Below are 18,923 nucleotides of genomic sequence, written 5' to 3' on the forward strand. Positions count from 1 at the left end.
CATTTTACAAGGCAAGGGTATTTACAACATAGCCTCTACAAAACACCAGAGTTTGTACCAAGGATTACACTGGCACTATCACTGCACACCCATCCAATTGTCTGCAAGGAACTTGTTGCAAAACCCATGTTTCTCAAGACACTTCAACAGTGAGGACTGAATGCATTCTGCATTTCCCCCAGTCCACTCAACCAAGTCAAGGGAAAAGGCGTTGGGCTCTTTTCCATTGATTGCAGCATGGATATAAATAATTAAACTGTCATGGAAAAGTGAGTTGTTGACTCATCAACATAAACTGAGATTTTTGGAGCCTGTTCAACGATACCCATGCAAAGCTTTCTCCGCATTTCATTAGCAGTGCAAATCAGTTATCCGTGCTGCAGTATATTCGCTGTGTAGAATCAAGCCCATATCTGCCTCATTATCAATCTGCGAGGCTATTAAACCTGGAAAGTCTGAAAAGGGGCGATTACTTTTTGCACAAAAGTAAAGCATATGAAACACCTTAACTGTTGAAGCATAACAAGTTGACCGCCATACCTCCTCCTTGGATGCAGCTCAAATATCACATGCTTTAGAATGAGCTTCACAAAGTTTATGCTTATGGAATTTTTTTCTGCAGTGAGGTTAACTGGCTAGCTTTTGTTGGGCCAGATGCAGCAAAGCTCCCTGTGGTCTGTTCCCTAGACATACACCCTGTGGTGCTCCAAGTAGCTTAGTCTGCATGTCACAATATAACATGCTGCGTTATCCAAGCTCTTTTTGTGGGGGACTGTTTGGTTCCCCAGTAAATTTCTATTTTCCTCTTTGCCAGCATCAATGCTATGGTGAATCTGCTGTAGCAAAGCTTAACGTTACTGATCATCCCTAGTAAAGCTAATTTCGGGGAGGGAGGGGCTTGGCAATTATGTTGAAGATTGTCTGGAATAAATCTATCCAGTATGTATTTATATGGTGGCACGTCCAGGTCATATGGGCGAAATCAGCCTCCGGCGCTGCACATTTGGGGCACTGTGATGACGTAGTGTGGTCATACTTGGCCATCTGCCATGGAGTGATGTATGCTCTATGTATGAATTTAAAATAGAGGAGTTTGTGCCTGTGATTGGGGGACACCCTCTGTACCTGGTCAAGACAATAGGTCCATTCTTCATCAGTCATCAAATAGCCAATTCTTCTTCCCATCGCCGCCTCACTCCTCTATCTTTGACCTGCTTGAGAGCCAAGCACTACCGGTACAGTTTAGTCACCAGATGTGTCCCTTCCTTATCAAATATAAGTAATGTAAGTGGCCTGAACATTACAGGCGGGGCAGGGAAGGAAGTGCACGATGAGCAGAGTGCCCAGAGTAGTCTTGCAACTATAAATGTATCTATGTATATCAGTTCTGCGCTTCAGGTTATATCAGTCATAGTGAGGGCCCGACCATCTGGAAATTTTGAGCCTAGCGTACCCAATTGGAGTTTAGTTAGGGTGTGCTGCATCAATGTTGCGGATGTGAGCGTCGATAACAGGTTATTTTGCAGAGGAACAGCCAGGGAGCACAGACATCACTACCTAGAAGTTTATTGAGTTTACGCCAAGCCCAACATGTAGTAGAAAGAGGTTGAATGTCATGGGGGATGCTCCAAGTAGCTTAACCTCACTGCAAAGGTTGTAGCCAAGGCAGCCATTCTCACTTCTTAGCCATGGATACTTTTCTTTAAATTAAGCCCACTGATTGTGCTCCCTACACTCTGCCCCCCCCCATCTTGGACATTTGTTGCAGTGTTCCAGTGGAGAAGGTTGAATCGGTTTTTGGCTTGACATCATACTCTCTTATTCTTGTACAGGTACATCTTGCACGCACGCACTGGGCTGTACTAGGCTACTTTCAGAATTGAATCGTGATCTCTTGTTTGCATTTGAAAGAAGAAATCCATGATGCTGGATTTACATTTGCTTATTTCTGTAGAAATCAGAAAGCATAGGATCAGCTATATTTTTCACATTTGTCACACTCATATTCACTAAGGTTGGTAAGCAGAAAACATTGCAAAGTTGCTTGGCAAAACTATTTTTAGCATTACTGGGGCTAAGTGACTCCATTTGCACTTAGAAAAATGTTTGTGGCTTAGCAAGATATGGTTTAACCTGCTCAAATAGCCACCCATCCAGGTGTGTGGTAGTATTACAATTAAAAAAGAGATAAAGTCACAAAATGCCCTTTAAAAAAAAAAACCTCAATTGGGAGTTAATCTTCAAATTTGAACATTTAATTACAAGGATTTTTGGTAATAAATTAACCCAACATTTTCTGTCAAGGACTACCAGTGCTTTTTACCTCTCTTGGCTACCACTTATGCAGCCTCCATGTTAGGGAGAGAAGCTAACGTTTTCTGTCTGGCAGCAGCTGGCTGTGCAGCTTTCTGGTGATTTGTGTCTCCTGGGTGTGCATGGGACCCAGTGCGGCCCTGCTGTGTTGAAGGATGGACCATGGTAGGTGTGAGCAGGACAAACGTAAGGCAGGGAGCTCTGTTGGATAGGATGGCTCCCCAGAGACCGTCTGTAAGCTGTGGCCATGTCTGAACTGGGGTGGCTTGGTGAGCAAAATAACGATGGATGAAACCCAGATCTGTGACTGGGGGTGAATGTATTGCCATTGTGTAACATTCCGTCCATCATTTTGTGTGTTTTGCTGTTCACCCTATGTGGGAAGGGTATGCTCAGACGTGGGTCCCGTGCTCACTAAACCACTGGAGTCAAGCTATCCTGGCTGAAGACGGCTGATAGCCAGAAACCGGCCCTAGGATACTTGATTCCGGTCCAGGGAAGACCTGGCTTGGCAGTTCGGTCTGGACTGTTTCCATGAGGCACAGGGTCAAGACTGATTTGCATATGGCCATGTCTGACCTGGGGTGGCTTGGTGAGCAAAATAACAACTGATTAAACCCAGATCTGTGACTGGGGGTGAATGTATTGCCATTGTGCAACATTCCGTCCATCCTCTTGTGTGTTTTACAAATAGAATACCACACATTAAGCAATTGCAAAGCATGTTCATAGTTGAAGGAATACTGGCATCCTGATGCCGTGGTCATTCATTCCTTAAAAACGATTCTGAGGCATTCATAGCTATCCATAAATCTTGAGCACCCAAATATTAATATTTGAAGAGGTTAAAGAGATTTTGGATGTTGATGGAACAGCAGGCTGCCTTTAAAGACTGCATTGAGACCTTTCAAAAGTGATCATTTTTAAACCTAAACTTAGAAACATCCTGGCTTCGCTGCCACTTGGGAAGTAAGAGGAAAATCAATTGGAAAGGTCATGAATGATGAGTGGAGGAGAATTGGTCAACAGTGAAGCAAAAGATGCAGTTCTCAAGCTATGTTACGCGCTTGTAAAGTGCAGTTGTACAAAATAGGTTAAAATGATTCACAACTGTAGCACAGACACTGCATTGGCAGGCCTGAGAGACATTTAAGGGCTACTCATGTGGGTTGCACACCAAGTGCTGCAAGCCCACTAATAGCATTTGATTTACAGGCCCTAGCACACATGATTCACTTTACTAGGGACTTACCAGTAAATTAAAAAATTCTAATCCTGGATAACCAATCATAATCACAATTTACACAGAGAGAATATGCACTTTAGTATTGATCAGCAGTGGTAAAGTGCCCAGAATCCTAGGGCCAACGAAAACAGGGTCACAAAAATAGGAGGCAAAAGGTTTGAGGACAAACCTGCAAAAAGGCCCAGTTCTAGCATACCTCAAAAGAAATTAAAGCCTTTGGATATGGTGAAGCAAATCTGGGTTAAACAAAGTCTCCACCTATGTGGAGGGCCTACATTTTTTAAACAAAACCACAGCTTGAAAAGCAAGCATCCCAGCACAAATGCCTAATACAATAATCCTGTTCAGACTGAAGTTAAAGCTACACAGAGGAGCCAGATTTGTATGACCCCCTCCCCCCCCAGCACGACCGGCCCAATCCAGCTCCCCTCCCTGCCTCCCAGCTGTCCAGCCCTCCCCGACCCCTACTTAATGGCGGCCACTGCGGGGACAGGCGAGCAAGACCACTGACTCATTGTCAGTGAAATTGCTCTCCCACCCTCGCAGCTCCACCATTAAGTGAGGTGCCCCTGCCCCTGTACTCTTCAGTGTTGGTGATCGAGGCCCTCCTCCACCCGCAGGTTTCCCTGCGCCTCATCCCTGGTGGTCCAGTGGACCTCTGTCTCCTTTCTTTCTTTCTGCTCCTTCACTCGTTTTTCTCCCCTTTCTATTTTTCACCTTTCTGCACCTCTACTCTTTTGCGCCTTATTTCTGCCCATTCTCCCTTTCTCTCCCTCTGCTCCTTCACTCGTTTTTTTCCCTTTCTATCTTTCACCTTTCAGCACCTCTGCTCTTTTGTGCCTTATTTCTGCCCATTTTCCCTTTCTCTCCCTCTGCTCCTTCACTCGTTTTCACTCGTCTTTTTACCCTTTCTATCTTTCACCTTTCTGCTCTTTTCTGCATCTCTGCTCTTTTGTGCCTTATTTCTGCTTATTTTCCCTTTTTTCTTTATCCCTTCTTTCCTCCCTTTACCTTTCCCCGCCACTGCTGCCCCCGCGGCCCCTCCCCCCCCCAGCATGACCGGCCCAATCCAGCTCCCCTCCCCGACCCCTACTTAATGGCGGCCACTGCGCGGCCGCGCCGCTGGTGCACCGAAGGCGCGTCAAAGGCAAGCACGTCTGCGCCCGTCTGCAACCAGCACCAGGAACCCTGGACCTCCGCCTCGCCAACGCTACGACCCAGCAGCACTCCACGCACTCAACCCAGGCTGCAACAACAACTGCAAGCTAGCATCACCAGCCAACACCCATGGACCCTTCAGCTGTCACCGCTGCCGGCACACCTGCAGCACCGCCAAGAACATGGATCCAGCACAACCCGCCCACAAGAACACAACCGAACCGAAGACCCTGCAATGCATCCTCCTCAACGTCCGATCCCTCCACAAACACGCAACAGAAATCTGGGACCTCCTCGACAGCACCACCCCAGACGTAGCATTCTTCACCGAAACCTGGACCAACACCACCTCGGGACCGGACATCCCCATCGCTATCCCCCAAGGATACAAGATCTCCAGGAAGGACCGCCCCATCCACCCAGGAGGAGGAATCGCCATCGTCCACAAATCCAGCCTCCGCCTGAGCACACTCCCTGAGGAGTCCACAGAACTGATGGAACACCTTCACTTCAAGATACTGGCCAGCCCGACCGCCGCCCTCCGAGGAACCCTCATCTACCGACCCCCTGGACCCCGCGGACCCTTCGCCAACTCCATCACGGACATTATCTCCCCGCAGGCCATCGCATCCACCAACTACACCCTGCTGGGAGACCTCAACTTCCACCTCGACAATCAACTGGACCCCAACACCACATCCCTCCTGGACAACCTCCACAACATTAGACTCCGGCCGGATCGTGACCGAGCCCACGCACTCAGCAGGACACACCCTCGACCCCCTCTTCACTACAGGAAACTCCATCACCTTCAGCCACACCACCAAACTCCCGTGGACCGACCATCGTTGCGTCCACTTCACCTTCAGAACACCCACCATCCACAGACACCAGCACCTGCTTCCACAAAGAAACTGGACCAAAATCACCGATGACCAGCTCACCTCCTCACTCAACAACTCCACCCCAAATATCGCAGAAAACGACAACCCCAACACCGCAGCCCGAACCCTGCATAGATGGATCTCGGACAGCACCAACACCATAGCCCCCCTCAAGAAAAACAATACCTGTGCCAAGAAAGCCAGATGGTTTACCACCGAACTTCGAGAGTCCAGGCGCACATGCCGCTGCCTTGAAAAGGCCTGGAGAAACACCAAATCCACAGAAGCCCACAACAACTTCAGAGCCGCCACCAACGCCCACCATCAACTCATCAGAGAAACGAGGAAAAAAGTGATTGAAGACAGAATCTCCACCCACGCACACAACAGTAAGAAACTCTTCAGCATCATCAAGGAGTTCGCCCAACCCACCAGCGAGTCTACCGACATCCCTCCCTCACAAGACCTCTGCGACAAACTCAGCATCTTTTTCCACCACAAAATCAAGAGCATCTACGACAACTTCGACGAAGACAACCAACACACTGAACCCTCACCAACCACCCCCGACACCCGGAAACCAGCGATTGATGACTGGACAGCCCTCACCACCGAAGACACACTGAAGACAATGAAGTCAATCCACTCAGGGGCCCCCACGGACCCCTGCCCCCACCACATCTTCAACAGAGCCGCCAACACCATCGCACCCATGCTCCGCCAAACCATTAACCGCTCCCTGGCGACCGCCTCGTTCCCCGACGTCTGGAAACACGCCGAGGTCAACCCCCTCCTAAAGAAACCCTCAGCGGACCCCACCGACCTCAAAAACTACAGACCCATCTCCCTGCTCCCGTTCCCAGCGAAAGTCATTGAGAAAGCCATCAACAGCCAACTCGCCACATTCATTGAAGAACACAACATCCTCGACTCCTCCCAATCCGGCTTCAGAAAAAACCACAGTACGGAAACCGCCCTCCTCGCCGCAACAGACGACATCCGCACCATACTGGACAAAGGAGAAACAGTAGCCCTCATCCTCTCCGACCTATCAGCGGCGTTCGACACAGTCTCCCACCGCACCCTAATACGCAGACTCTACGATGCAGGAATCCAGGACAAGGCCCTCGACTGGATCTGCTCCTTCCTCTCCGGCAGGACGCAGCGGGTCAGACTCCCCCCTTTCCTCTCGGACCCCACACCGATCACCTGCGGAGTCCCCCAGGGCTCCTCCCTCAGCCCGACGCTCTTCAACGTCTACATGGCTCCACTTGCCCCCATCGTCAGAACCTACGGACTCAACATCGTGTCATATGCAGACGACACCCAGCTCATCCTCTCCCTATCCAACGAGCCCAACACCGCCAGATGCAAATTTCGAGAAGGCATGGAAGCCGTCGCCAAATGGATGAAAAACAGCTGCCTTCAACTAAACACCAACAAAACAGAAGTACTCATCATGGGCCCAAACCCCGACGCCTGGAGCGACACCTGGTGGCCCACCGCCCTCGGAAACCCGCCAACCCCCACAGACCACGCACGCAACCTGGGAATCATCCTGGACTCCGAGCTCAAAATGGACCGCCAGATCAACTCTGTCTCATCTTCCTGCTTCCACACCCTCCGCCTCCTTCGTAAGACCTTCAAATGGATCCCCCTCGAACACCGAAAGACAGTCACTCACGCCCTGGTCACCAGCAGACTCGACTACGGCAACGCACTCTACGCCGGAATAAACAAAAACCTCATCCGCAAGATACAGAACATCCAGAACGCCGCCGCAAGACTGGTCCTCAACCTGCCAAAACACTGCCACATCTCCCAGCACCTGCGCACACTCCACTGGCTCCCCGTCGAGGCGAGAATCACCTTTAAGATGCTCACCCACACACACAAGGCCCTCCACGGCACCGGACCAGCATACCTGAACAGCCGACTCAAATTCCACGCACCCCAAAGGACCCTACGATCAGCCCAGCTTTCCTACGCCGTGGTCCCCCGCACCAGAAAGACCAGATCGAGAGGCCGCTCCTTCCTCGCGGCCAAAGCATGGAACGCCCTTCCGCTCCACCCCAGACAGACAACATCGCTCCCCATCTTTGCAAGAAACCTCAAAACCTGGCTCTTCGACAGACCCCCTCCTTGATGGAATGGAACCTGCACCCCCCACCCCTAGCGCCTTGAGACCCTTACGGGTGAGTAGTCGCGCTTTAACAAACTCCTGATTGATTGATTGACTCTGTAGAGGAAGCTTTGTAAGCAGATAACAAATCACTAGAGTAGCAGAAGGATAACATATATGCTCCGAGGGATCAATTTGTTAGCATGGCATGCCCTCAGTGCAGTGTACTCAACCAAAGAATGTGGGCAAATATTCCATTCATTTATTTGTTGCTATTTTAGATTGCTGTCAAAAGATGATATGCATGAGGGTAGGGACAGCATAGCCAAGACTATGAAAACTGGCTATACCACGTTCATATTAAGTGGGGTGTAGTGGGTGTTTATTATTGACAATCACCATTATCTGAAAGAGACATGTTAGTGATAGATTCCTTACCTTAGAATTACCCCTAGGTGTCAGACTGGATTGGAAAGTTTTCTTCAGCAGTACCCCTGCGTGTCGGAAGGTGGTGTTGTGCAGCTCTGCGTCTGTCGTAGGCATCGTGAGCACCAGGATGACGTCTCGGCAGCTACTTAGACGCTGGCCTCGTGCGCTGACGTCAGTTCTTTCGTTTTTCGCGCCAGCAAGCGCAGATCAGGAGAGAGCGGTACCCCAGGCAATTTTTGACTGAGTGTTTTGGGACTTTTTTCTCTGTCTTTTCTAAGTCTAGTGACTCCTGGTGCTGTAGAGATGTCCGGTTTCAAATCTTGCAAAGTTTGTCCCCGCATGATGTCGGTGACAGACCCGCACCGCGAGTATCTCTACTGCCTAGGGCACGACCACGACCCCACGTCATGCCCCGACTGCCGGGTCATGGCTTTAAAAGTTTTGCGGGAGCGGTCCGGAAAGTTGCTTGAGGCCCGGGAGTTGGCTCTGCGCTGTTCAAGCTCACGGTCCCATGGGAGGTCGAGGGACTGGTCGCTGAGACGCCACCATCGCTCAACGAAGGTTTCGCACTCTGGGTCAGGTAAGAAGAAGGACAATTAGTCGAAGAAGCACTGTCACTCTTCGCCTTCCCCTAGCCTGTCACGCAACATGGCTGAGAGTGCGGGTGGTGCCGCCCGCGGCTCCGGAGAAGCCTACGCAGTTCCCGACAGCCTACCCGCCTTTCCTGGGTACGTCTGCGACTCCTGCCCAACTGCAGGACTTTCTGTCAGCCATGGTTCACCTATTTGGCCCGCCGGCGCGCCTTGGGGCCCCGCAGGTTCACCCGGGGGTCCTCGTCTCTCTTTGTCGAGAGCTCCGGTGTCGTCAACAGCTCCAGCCCCTGCCCAGCGAGACCCCCAATGATGCATGCATGGATCCTAGTCGATGTCGGTTGACCTGGTACGACCTCGGTCGGCGTCTACGGCACCGCCGCCGACCGGCCGCCCATGTCGTCCCCAGCTTCCACCCTGACATGAAGACAGTGCCGGAACAGTCTAAATCAACGCAGATTCCGACCACAATGGGGAATTTCTAGCCCTTTCTCCACCCTCCTCCTTCTTTTCCGCCTGCCCAGCAGGTTACAGAGGATGGGGGGACTGAGAGGGGTCTGAAGATCCTCTAGAAGCCCAATGCTAGTTAGACCCGGACTGGGCAGAGGATTTGGAGGACGCAGGTGGACGGGATTTTTCTCCATAACCTGGCGCACTGTCTCCTTCTACCGTGGCTACGGAGGAGGGTGGTACTTATTCAGTGGTGTTGCATAGGGCAGCCAAGGCTCACCACCTCGAGCTCCCTACTGTGGCCGTCAGGACTAACCTCCTGACAGAAGTGCTTCAGCCGGCGGCCTCCTCTGCGGAGCCGGTACTGCCCTTTAATGATGCACTTTCGGACGTTCTTTTGGGCACCTGATCCTGGCCCAACACAGGGGCTCCGGTGGATAGGATCGTAACCCAACACCATCACCTGGACCCAGGCGACCCCATTTTCCTCTCCCAATACCCTACCCCTGAGAGCTTGGTTGTCCAAGCCTCTGCGTCCCTGAGCGCATTCCCTTACGCACCACCGGACAAGGAATCCAAGAAACGGGAGCAGTTTGGGAAGAAGATTTTCTCTTCTGCCAGTTCAGGGTTGTGGTCTGTGAACACTCATGCCTCTTGGGTCGTCATTCCCAATCTGTGTGGGACACGGTGGCGCAGGTACTACCTCAGGGTCCGGAGGAAGCCCTGACAGTGCTCACCCAAGCTTTTGCTGAAGAGAGGGATGCAGCCAAGTTCACAATTCGTTGTGGCCTTGACACTGTGCGCTGGGCAGAGTGAGTTTCACAACAGTGGCGCTACGCCGTCACACCTGGCTGAGGATAGCTGGCTTTTTAGGGGATGTCCAGAATACTCTGATGGACATGCCTTTTGATGGCACTTGCCTTTTTGGAGACAAGGCAGATAGTGCGTCGGAGCGCTTTAAGAATTGCAGGCTATGACCAAGTCCCTGGGCCTTTCAGCCACACGCACTACTTTAGCTTCCGCTTTTCGCTCCTTTCTTACCCACGGAAGGATATCCCAAACACGTTCGTTTCAGAACATAGGGTATATCCTGAGCTCAAATTCCAAGTAAAAAAGTTCATAGAGACAAGATGATCTTCACAACTATCTTCCTTATTTCAACGATTTTTTCTTCTTCAGAAAAACAGAACTAGCCGCCACTAGCCAACACTTGTTTCGTCCTGTGGGAAATCAACCATGGACTTCCTCAGGGCTAGAATTTATTTAAAACATCTAATTACTATTTCAGACAAAAAATGTGACCGTATTGTGAGATGTAACAGTGTTACAGTCATCAAAAACAATGTCTCATAGCATTATAAGAAAAGACTAAAGATCAGACAAAGTGCTTACAAGGTCATTTATATCCCATATAGTAGTTTCATTGTAAAAAATTGAATCCAAACCTAAATAGAGCCAAACACCACACTCGAAAAGTGGTTGTAAAAATTAGAAACACCCATCAGTACAAAACAAAACAAGTAAAAGGAGATGTAGGTCGAGAAAACGGAGAATTTAAAAAAAGGGCCATCTTATAGAGCATTTAAAGAACCCAACCAATCCTTAAACTAGCCAAGATAAATACCAGTAAGTAAATAACAACACTCACCAATTCATCATAAGTACCATATCCATATGAGGTTAAAAATGTTGAGTATCCAATCCTCTAAAATAAGTTATAATACAGATTTAGCAATCATCATTAACAGTATAGAACCATCTTGTCTCTATAATACATATATAAGTAAACTCACTTGAATATTATTCTGAAAAGCGAACGTGGACATTATATCTTCTTCCAATGATCCATTCCAATTGTCAGTTTAGTGTCAGTATGCCTACAATATAAGCGTGGTCTCAGTCTATTTCTCAAAAAAACACTGCTTTTTAATACATAAGATCCGTCTTCTGTACACACACCATCTCTATAATTAATAATCAACCCCAAACCTCCGTGAACCCAAATAACGTAAATAGATACGAATGAACCAAAGGTTCAATACCCAAAACCAACACACAAGCCTCAACTTTATCACCATCTTTTATTGTAGTTTTTACCTGATATCTCATAGCATAAAGCTCCTCGTTATAAAACGAGTCGTGTATATCAAAAATTAGTCTACAAATGATTATCACTTTCAAAGGGCAGCACCAACACTTGTAATAGTGAGCACGAAAAAAATTAATTAACAACCAGATACCATAATATTATTTATCGTGAAAAAGGTAGAGTTTCACGACATATCATTAGGCTCAGTTAATGGTGTGTATTTACTGTTGTTCGACCGCACATCATATCCAAAGCACGGCAAGTCACACCAGTTACAAATAGCTTTCGCTTACCGATATTTTCAGTGCTTCTCGTACCGGCATTCTCAGTAGATTGGCGTCTAGCGTCGCCGCCATATTGGTTCAGGTATAAATACTTACTTAGTCAGCAACAGTAAAAATGGACAAAGATCCATTATTCGAGTGCTCGCTATCTTATATGAAGTCTAAGCCTCATCATCAAATAGATGATTCTGCTGTGTTCGAGACTACTCGATCCTGCTTGCCATTCTTACTTAGTATAATAGACCACCAACGAATTCAATAAAGCATCGTCTAATCTCGTCGCCATTTTGGATCAGGTAAAAACTCACCCGATTAATAAAATCGAAAAGGGACAAGTTATGTAACCATATTCGCCATTTTAAGATTAGTAACATTAAGTTTTAAATAAATCTTCACCAAATCCAATAAAGCAAACAATCGACACGGGGAACCCTATCTAGGGCATCCGACCTATTGCAATAATGACATATTACTTGTGTTAGATTTCCAGCTAAGTGCATAACCACAATTACCAAAGAGAGAAACAGTGAAAATAGTAAAGTTTATAAATTAATGAAGAGAGAATAATATAGAGAGGATAGTGTCCACCAATGTGACAATCTAATCCAACACATTCATATTGTGATTATCCTAGAGTGTATGCATGCCGTATACATGTTAAAGAAACCTCACATGAATTGAATAAATCTAAGTACATTAAATAGGCAACCCCAAAATTATCCAACCATGAGCTATACGTGGAATCAACATTTACATGTCAGTAACACCAACATAGTCATGTCACATAGCGATTCTTTCCTTCCCCATAAACAATGTCCTATAATTTTATACATTCAAAAGTACATTCTTCATATCAAATCCCAAGGTTTAAATGTAATTTGCGGTTTAAGTAACTAATCAATATAAGCTACTATCAAAAAAGCAATATGTCATAGATCATTTGTCCTGTCCATTAAAGCAAGATCCCAAATTGAGCAAATTCCTCCCATTAAAAAACATTTGTAAGCGGATGAACACAAAGAAAAATCACAAAGGGTATCATTTCTAATGTTGCATTATTATACCAAAACATCAATCACTAGAGTGAGAATGTAACAAGGGAAAATGTGATTAATTGCCTAAGAAATACTGCATTTCATGATCAATATTGAGACCCCTATCAACTCCATGAAGCTGCATTACCCAACGCACTTCTCTCTGTCTCCATCTTAATTCACGGTTGCCTCCTCTGGCATCTGGTAAAATTTTCTCAATACCGTGAAAAGTAAATGTTAGATGTTCACCTTGTGCAGGGCACTCGAGTGCATGTAACGCTATTGGGTATTGTATGTCCCTGTTCTTCAGAGCCCTGAAGTGTTCAGCAATACTCTCTTTAAGTTTCCTGATTGTACTGCCAATGTAAACTTTCTCACACCTGCAAATAACAGCATATTCTACAAACATAGTATTACAGTCTATATGAGATAATATTTGAAATGTTCTAGAGACATTATAGCTAAAAGAGTGTATCCCATGCATGTTCAGTCTACATAAACTACAATTTCCTCACTTAAAAGATCCCTTATTAAGTGTGACTAACCAATTAGAATTGTGTGTTTGCGGTCTCGGATAAGAGGGACTAATCATATTTTTGATTGTCCGACCTCTACGATAGGTAATAGAGGGGTGACTCTCTATGTATGGTTGCAATTCAGGGTCAGCTATGAGAATGAACCAATGTTTCTTTAAAATCTTGTAGATCTTAGTAGACCATGTATGGTATCCTGTTATAATTCTTACTGGATTCTTACAATTTATCCCAGATTTTTTGTTTGAGTGTAATGTTTCACTTCTAGTTAGTTTTAATGCTCTATTTCTAGCTTTAGAGATCACTTCCCTTCCATAACCTCTTGAGATAAATCTATTTTCTATATCCTTCACACAGTGAATAAAATCAGAATTTTCACTGTAATTCCTGCGTGCTCTAAATAATTCTCCAAAGGGAATTGCATTGACCTGTGACCTTGGAAGAGCACTATCAGAGTGTAATACTGCATTGCAGGACTTACTTTTTCTATAAAATTTACTGCACAGTCTCCCTTGTTCAACATATAATACAAGATCCAAGAATACTATACTCTAAATACTGTAATTCATGGTAAATGTCATATTATATTCGTTGCTATTCAGATGTCTGTGAAATTCCAGAAGCTCAGCCTCCCCTTCTGTCCAAATAAATAGAAGATCGTCAATATACCTTACATAGTAGTGGATGTGTTGTTGCCATTGTGAGCCGCCAGGGCCCCAGATCTGCACCATCTCCAACCACCCCATGAAGAGGCAGGTAAACGAAGGCGCAAATCTAGAACCCATGGCGGCCCGCAGACTTGTCTGTACCAATGTCCATTGAATAGGAACACATTATGTTCCAATATAAGTCTTGCAAGACCTTGTGAGCACAAGGTGGTTAACCTGAGCACTCCTATGTGCTGAATGAGCAAAGGGTAGTCAAAAGGTGTAATAATCCAAAGTTTTATTCACTTTTTCATGAATTCGTGGAATATGTGTTCACACATTGTAATCCAAATAGTAAAGGTGCTCCTCATGTAGAAACAACTAAAGCAAGTGTTTTGTCACATCAAAGTGGCCAAAGTTTCAATGCAGTGACATCATTTGCATAATTCCAATCCCCGATGCATTCCGAGCCAGTGGCTCTTCGTCAGGGGGTGTAAGCTGTGGACAAGTAAAAAGGGGGTACATCAGTCAGGGGCCGAGCGTGTTTAAAACAATTAGATACTGAAAAAGTGATAGTCAAAAAAGAACCAGAAAGCTATATCCACATGCGGGTGAAAAAGTATGTGGTATCAAGAATTCAGGTGTGTTCGGTGACGAGAAAAAGTAGAAGTGTAACCTTAATCTCGCTGAAACGTGAAACTACTGAAAAGAAACACTAAGTAAGTGACGGTATAGGAGGAAAATGCCTGTGCAAACCAACGTTGGTGAAGAGGTCCCGTAACATGCTTATTAAATACAACCGGGAAAGTGGCGGAAACGCCGTGCAATAGAGTCGGGTGTGCGAGTAAATAACTACCAGTGAAGTTCGCATCATAAGATGCGGACCGAACATAGCACTTAAAAACAAATGGTGCCCAATAGTGCTTACCGGAGTTCTCGTAGGTTAAAGGGTGCAACGATAGCCGCAGGACGCCATCGGGTAAACGAGGTAGCCATGAGTGAGTTGGCGCATGCGCTTTAACGTGTGAGCTGCGTAATAATAATAAAGAACGGACTCGTTCCCAAATGGTCCGGTGCATGAAAATAAACAAAGGAGTGGTTTGCGAGTGCCCCAGTGAGCAAAGAAAAGGTGTGGAGCTGGGTTAAAGAACAGGTATAAAGAAACCGAGTGGCAGCAAATGTGAATCAGAATCCTACGGAATGTAAATGAAAATGGAGGGGAAATCGGAAAAGATGTAAAATGGTGATCGAAAAGGTACAATCAAAAGGAACAGTGTAGTTCAATGTGTCTGGTGAGAGGAAGGTCAAAAAGATCAAAACGAAAATTCAAAATTGCAAAGAATGTGGTAAACAGTACATATCAATATGCATACACAAAATGTTGAACAACCAGCGAGCGAAGTATAAATCCTGAGTAGGAAGTTTATCAAAGAAAGCTGCTAAATTCCAGACGTTCGTTGAGTCCCTTTGGCACGATTGTACCCAGTTTGAAAATCCAAAATAGTTCACGCTGTAGTAAATATTTCTTGGGGTCAATGCCCTCTGGTTTGGCAACTGTTTCAAGAACCAAGAAGCGGATTTGGCTGTTGGTATGATTTTGCTGAGTGAAATGAACGGACACGCAAGATTTAAGATTTTTGTTTCTGATGTTGCTTCTATGTTCATTTAAGCGTATCTTTATCTTCCGCTCCGTTTTCCCAACATAGGGTAATCCACAGGGACACTTTAAAAGATATACCATGTTTGTGGTGTCGCAGGTTGCATTAGTTTTAAGTGAAATCTATTTGCCAGAACTGGGATGGTTGATGTTTGTCCCTGGAATGATGTTGTGACAGTTTTGGCAATTGTGACATGGAATAGTGCCTTTGTATATTGTAGGTTCAATATTGCGTGATTTTATGAGTGACCGTATGTTCTTGGATCGTTGATAAGCGAAAATGGGCATGTCATTGAATAAATTGTTGAAGTCTGGTTCTAGTTGCAATATTTGCCAATGGGTCTTGATGTTTTTTTTGATTAAGTGGCTTTTTGTTGAATATTTGGAAACAAACACGTTGGGTTGTGTATCAGACCTTGTTTTAGGTTTCAGTTGCAATAGTGTAGAACGGTCAGTAGACTTCACTCGTTGGTAAGCTGTTGTGATAATTCGTTGTGGATAGCCCCTTTTGGAAAATTTGTTCATGATGTTAGCGCTGTCCTGTTTGAATGAATCTTCAGTAGAGGCTATTCTTTTTGCTCTCAATAGTTGTGAGTATGGTAAATGTGCTTTAAGACTGGGTTGGTGAAAACTGGAGTTATGTAAATAATTGTTCCGATCAGTGGGTTTACTGTATATGGATGTTTCCAGTTTGTGGTCCTTCACAGAAATCTTTACATCCAGAAAAGCTATGTTGGTGTTGTTGAATTGATGTGTAAATTGAATTCTGTCATTGACGTTGTTTAAATGACTGATGGCATAATTCAATTGCTCCTCCGTACCTGTCCATAACAATATAAGTCTTGACATGCTCAATAACATATCAGTATGATCTAATAATTCAACTGGTCGTTTGTATAGAAAGTATTTCAAAGCTTCTAAACCATGCTCATGACTAATATTAGTGTATAACGAAACCACGTCCATGGAAACTAACATCATTCCTGGTTCCCAAATCAAATCATTAAGAATATGCTTCGTATCTTTGATGTATGACAGTAAATTGGTGATATATGGTTGGAGTAAGAGGTCAACGAACTGTTATAATTTTTCAGTGGGTCCACCCAACCCAGATATAATGGGTCTACCTGGTGGTGATATAGGGTCCTTGTGTACCTTAGGTAAGGTATAGAGGCACGGAAACAGTGGTCTATCTACCAAAAGATACTTGTATTCTTAGTCACTAAGAATGGTCTCTATATGCCATTTGTTTAGATAGCCATTAATTTTACTTACAATGTCAAAGATGGAGTTGCATGGCAGTTCAGTATACCATTTTCTATCATTAAGCTGACCAAATGCTTCTGCATCATATTTGGTTTTGTCCAATACAACAACATTTCCCCCCTTATCTGCTTCTTTAATGATGAGGGTCTTATCATCACTAAGGGTTTTAAGTGCAGTCCTTTCTTTATGTGTCAGATTACTCGTGTACTGAGTCGGTTTATGATCTTTCAACCTCTCTTCCAATATATCCAGTTCTCTAGTTATGTTTTTATAGAAGGCATCTATATTGTTTCCACTAGATAACTGTGGCATCCATCTAGATTTTACCTTAAGTCCACGGCTCTCACTAGCATTGGTACAGCAGTCTAAATCTTGTAATGCTTGATGCAAAGTAATTGGATCACCCTCATTTTCAGTGATTGAGAGTAACATTCTGGTATCATGTATATCCTGTATTGTAACATTACTACCGATGTTTTCAGTGTCTTTCTTTATTAAAAATATTAGATGAGAAAAACTTTTTGATTTTCAATTGCCTCACAAATTTGTACACATCAATTCTGACATCATTAATATCAAAGTTTCTCGTAGGGCAGAAATTCATACCTTTCTTTAACACATTAGACATCTCATTAGTCAGCTCTTTGCTGGAAAGATTGATGATCTGTATCTCATCATTCGAGCTTATCTCTTTTGATTGGCTTTCCAGCAACGGGTTTGATAACGATCCCTTCCTCCTGCATTTACGTCCACCCCTTTTACTTCTCCTGGTGGGCCTGTCATATCTCCCCTTTGATCGCGTTGTCTCGAATTCCCCATCCTTATCCTTTGAACCTCCTTTAAAAAAGAATGGTTACCTGTGGGTTCAGTAGTCACATCTATAATTGCTTCATCCCCACTGCTCGAGTTGTTACCAGAGGATGCTCTATTTATGCTATTAATAGATGGTTTTTTTTTACCACTGGATAATGTCTTGCTTAATCAGGACATCAAACCGTTTAGCGAAAGTAAAGACTTGACCAATATTATAGTCAAATTCATCGCGTTTTAGTTTGCGTGCCTTTCTTTGTTTTATGTCATCCACATATTTCTCCAGTATTCTATTAAGTATCTCATAATTCTTCTTTGTTCCATCCACTATATTCAAATCCACTATTTCTTTTTCCAATATATCAACTTCTGTTATGGCTTTAAGGACTTTCCTTTCAGAATTCTCTATTAAGAGATTCATTAATTTCATAGAATTGCTAGTCAAATCCTTCTCCCAGATTAACATCAAATCTTCTTCAAGGTCATCGTAAGTGGGGAACAACCTTTCCAATCTGATAAATTTAGATTTAAGACCATCATTTGATTTATTGACTCCCTGGGCAACCGCTTTACTAACTGATGCACCTGCATTCAAACTCTTAAATAAGTAATCCGCCACTTTGCCTCTCACATTTCCTGAACACATATCTGTAATGAGTATTTGGCCAAAAAAGGCCTATTCAACAACCTGCAGCAAAACCTAAATTTGACAGAAAAATACAAAGAGACGAATGGCTGGGTTAACAATTGCACATTGTTGCAAAATTTGTAATTTCAGTTCAATTAGTTAGAGCTCAAAGGATAAGGTGATGGCCATTCAACATTCACCAGAAGGTGTGGAAAATCCAAACCGTTAAGTAGAACATAGGGTATATCCTGAGCTCAAATTCCAAGTAATAAAGTTCATCGAGACAAGATGATCTTCACAACTTTCTTCTTTATTTCAACGATTTTTTTCTTCTTCAGAAAAACAGAACGAGCCGCCACTAGCCAACACGTGTTTCGTCCTGTGTGAAATCAACCACAGACTTCCTCAGGGCTAGAATTTATTAAAAAATCTAATTACTATTTCAGACAAAGTATGCAACCGTATTGTGAGATGTAACAGTGTTACAGTCATCAAAAACAATGTCTCATAGCATTATTAATCGGGTGAGTTTTTACCTGATCCAAAATGGCGACGAGATTAGAAGATGTTTTATTGAATTCGTTGGTAGACTATTATACTAAGTAAGAATGGCAAGCAGGATCGAGTAGTCTCGAACACAACAGAATCATCTGTTTGATGATGAGGCTTAGACTTCATAATATATAAGATAGCGAGCACTCGAATAATGGATCTTTGTCCTTTTTTACTGTTGCTGACTAAGTAAGTATTTATACCTGAACCAATATGGCGGCGACGCTAGAC

The 18,923-nt window shown here is 44.7% G+C and overlaps 1 protein-coding gene across 4 annotated transcripts in view; it reads left to right on the forward strand.

The window, feature by feature from the left end:
- Positions 1–18,923, forward strand: part of RIPOR2 (RHO family interacting cell polarization regulator 2) — a 622,104-nt gene that overhangs the window by 569,708 nt on the left and 33,473 nt on the right. The window lies entirely within an intron of this gene.

The sequence above is a fragment of the Lissotriton vulgaris genome, chromosome 4_1 (genome assembly GCF_964263255.1).
Source record: "Lissotriton vulgaris chromosome 4_1, aLisVul1.2, whole genome shotgun sequence".
Lineage (NCBI taxonomy): Eukaryota > Metazoa > Chordata > Amphibia > Caudata > Salamandridae > Lissotriton > Lissotriton vulgaris.